Source organism: Melospiza melodia, chromosome 7, assembly GCF_035770615.1.
Source record: "Melospiza melodia melodia isolate bMelMel2 chromosome 7, bMelMel2.pri, whole genome shotgun sequence".
NCBI lineage: Eukaryota > Metazoa > Chordata > Aves > Passeriformes > Passerellidae > Melospiza > Melospiza melodia.
In genome coordinates, this window is record NC_086200.1 from 2,569,657 (window position 1) to 2,573,851 (window position 4,195).

Consider the following 4,195-nt stretch of genomic DNA (forward strand, 5'->3'; position numbering starts at 1 on the left):
CTTCTGCCAGAGCTGGAGTCAATCCAAGAGGACTAGAGAGTCTCCACATCTGGCAATCAGACATCACACACTAAGCCCCTTTCGGCAGATTAAATACATCCAGGTCTCATTTGATGCCTTTTCCAGTGCGGTTTTCACCTCTGCCCATGCTGGTGAAAAATCAGAAGATGCTATAAAACATTACTTTTTCGTTTTTTACACCTTAGCAGTTCTACAGGAAATTAAATTTGATAATGCTCTTGCTTATACCTTGCACTGATTCCAACAAGTTTCTAACCACTGGGGTATAAAACATGTCACAGGCATACCACACTCCGCCACTGGAAAGTCTATAGCCGAGAGGGCCCACTGATCCATCAAAAGGACCCTTGATCAACTGAGAGGGGGAATCCAGATATTATCTTCCATTGAGAGACTGGCCAAGGCCTTTTACGAACTCAACTTTTTGAACAATTCATTTATGGAGCCAACTCTCCCAGTCATCAGGCATTTTACTAATTCAATTGCAGCCCAATTAAAAGAACAGCCACCTGTGTTGAGCAAAGACCCTGAATCTAAACAAATTATGGGCCCTTTTCCATTAATTACTTGGGAAAGAAAAGATGCCCTTGTCTCTACAGCAACATTCCCAAGATGAATCCCAGCAAAATACATTAAAACTGTTTCTGGGAACAGTGAGGCAAACACCAGAGCCACCATCAGAAGAACAGAATGAAAGCCTAAGGGAGACTGTAGCAGCCTGGAAAAGAAGAAGGCGAAGGACAGAAGAAGATCTCCTAAGCAGCATTGACCACACACACCAAGACCAAGATAGTTCAGACACCACTAACCGGGATCTATGTCTTAACATTTGTAAAAATTATATCTTAGCATTGATACATGATTCTTCTAATAAGCTGTGTTCACACCCTTGGCTTACAGAAGAGAAAGTTTAGTGGGAACAAAACTTAAGTTTCATATTCTAATCTCTTTATCTGTTTACTTTTAGGACACCCAAGCCTCCAGACAATAAATTAGCTGAAGTCAGAGGATACTGCCATTTGTAGCCACTGTAGCAGAGAACTGGATGCTCCTCACTGAGCCACATGCCTTCAGCTGGGCGCTTCCACAGACAAGCCACAATTTCTTGTCCATGGCCATGCCTGTAAGGCACTACAAGGCAGGTGTTTTTCCGACCTGTTGTCACATAGGGAGTCAGTATACCAGGGCATCCAGCTGCTGAAAGATCAAGGAAACAAGATCCAGATGGAAGGCAACAACAACTGGTTCACTGGACTTAGCAAACACAGGGACCTACCACTGGAACTGTAATACCTCAGGGCAAAGTGACCAAGGTAAAAAAAGTCACCGCTCTGAATGCAATGGTGTTGCCCATGGGCATTTGCAGGCTCATGTTGATGCAGCACGTTTTGTCCGTATCACCCAGTTCAACTGCTGCATTTTCCTTACATGTTCTCCCTCGGAATGTTCCAACTCCCTTGTATCAATTTGGTCCTGGCTTACTGTAATTATCCTGCGCTGTTCACCCCTACATTGTGTGCCCAGCCCCATTTTGTCTCCATTCCTGGACCCTCTTCAGCGCAATCCACATTATTTGGATTTCCACACAACGATCCCTCTCTTGCCTCCTCCATCAGCCATCCAAGCAAGCCGGCTCCCAGCTCTGCGAGTGCAGGTCCCTAACAGAGGTTGCTGTGGGCAGGCTGCAACACAGGAACTGAGTGCACCAGGGACGGGCCTCTAATAAAAGGCATGAATCCCACAGCCCACGCAACCCAAAGACTTCCCTGTCTTTTCTTTTTCCTTATTCTCTCAGTTCTCAAGCCACATTCCGCATTTTTTCTGACTGGGAACTTGGCTTGTCTCTCTCCTGTCTGCAGGTTAAGTCACGCGTGTAACCCTGTAGGAACAGCCTGACCTACAGGGAATTGGGAGAGGACTCTTGGTCAAGAACTGTAGTGACAGGACAAGGGAGAATGGGATCAAACTGTAGGAGGTGGAAGAGATTTGATGATGGGAAAAAGCTCTTTACTTTCAGGGTGCTTGTCCCTGACACAGGGACCAGTGCAGAGAGGCTGTGGATGCCCCATCCCCAGCAATATCCAAGGCCAGGTGGGACAGGGGCCACAGCAACCTGCTGTGCTGGGAGCTTGCTCAGCTTGGAACCACATCATCTTGAGGGTCCCGTCCAAGCCAAACCATTCAAGGATTTGATCATTCTGCCATCCCCATCTCCCACTGCGCAGCGCCCCTGAAACTTCAGTGACATCACAGCTCACAGAGGGTTCCAGGTGGAACGTCCACGACCTGGAAACGAGCACAGCAGACACTTCACCGGCTGCCAAGGGTCAGTTGCCACTCGCTCTGCGCTCTGACCCTCAGCACAGAGCTGCTGTTGCTGCCTGGGCTTTCCCTGCCGCCGGCTCTGGAGCGCCGAGCCCAGCAGGATGTGCTCTGCTGTGCCCATGGAGGTACAGTGCCATGCCAGGCAGGGGGCACCCGGCTTGGGCAGGCTGCAGCCATGTGGCAATGGATGGTGTGGGACAGGAAGCCCACTGGGAGATTGTGCTGCCCCTTGCAGATTGAGAGAGACATTGCGGAGGAGATGGATGTGGACCAGGGGCTGGATGAGGAAGAAATGATGGAGGTGGACTCCTCCTCTACTTCCATGTCCTCCACTGTGGAGGACATGGAAGTAGATGAGGAGGAGACCATCGAGGAGATGGACGTAGAGGAGGAGGATGACACCAAGGACATGGAAGTTGACGAGAAGGATGAGGAGGAGCCCATGGTCCTTGGATGAAGGAGCAGCTTCACAAGTAAGACAGGCAGATGCTTCCCACGCCCTGCCCGCACACACACTGGGTCCCCTGACGCCAGGCTGGGGCTGGGCTGGATGGCCCCGCTCAGGGACACGGTGCCCGCAGGGGGCCTGGATTGGGCTCCCACAAGCACCAGCCCCGGCCTGCCCTGCGCTTGCCTGGGGCCACGCCAGCCCTGCCAGCCCCGGCCCAGCCCCTGGGGCCCAGCTGCCAGCCCTGCTGGGCCCAGTGCAGGTGGCTGAGTCCAGCTCTGCTGCTTCCTTTCTTCCAGGGCTCATGCATATGATGGCACAGATGGCACACCGTTGTAAATACATTTGAAAGTTTTGAAGTTCCTGTAAATATGTTGACTAGATTAGAAGTTTCCTGTAAATATGTTTTGAAGATTGTTAGCCCCTCGGATCTCATGTAAATATGTTCTGTACATTGTTGTTGTTGAACCTATAACGATTGTTATAACGAAAAATGTTCTGTAAATCCTAGGTTTGCCGATCTTCGGCAAATAAATACTGTTTCTTTTTAAAACCTGACTTCTCTGGGCCATTCCTTTGGGCAAAGGCAGCCTTTGCACACTTGTGAGTTCCACTTTTTCCACGTTCTAAAGGGCTGGAGGTCCCTGCAGGTGCTGGCACGGCCACCCCGGGGCTGGGGGTCCCTGTGCACAGGGACTCCCACTGACCCCACTCCTGCCACTGGGCACTGCTGCTCTTCCTGGCCTGGGGCACAGCGCTGTCCCCAAGAGCTCAGCTCTCACCAGCTCTCACACAGGGGGCTCTCACAGCACTGGCCCCTGCAGCCATGCCACCAAAGCAGGCAGCAAACCTTCAGCCACCCTTCCTGCTGCAGCCACAGGCACTCCTGGGCCCAGAGCCGCCAGCAGGCCACAGCCATGCAAAATCCACCAGCACGCTCTCAAGGGCACCACAGCCTTGGCAACTCGGCCACCTGCATCTGAGCTGCTGCAGGGCCTGATCTTTAAGCCTTGCAGCCTCCAAAGGCCCTGGGCACTGCTTCCCAGCCTGCCCTGGACTGCCCTGAGCCCGCATTGCTCCAGAGACAAAAGCCAGGCCAGGGCATCCTCACTCTGCCCGCATTCCTGCTGCTGCCAGTGGCCACTGGTCCCCGGGCCCCACTCGGGTGACAGCTGCAGGGACAGGGCAGCCTGTGCTGGGCAGGGGGCACGGGGCTTTGGGCCCTGGGGCTGCTGCTGCTGCTGCTGCTGGGGGCCATGGGCCCAACAGGGCCCCGAGCTCAGCCCCTGCCCGGGCAGCTACCCCCAAAGCCCCACACTCCCCGAGCATCCCCATCACACCTGCCAGGGGGAAATCCCACAGGCTTCAGGAACAAATTTCCCCATAGTGACTAAACCAAAG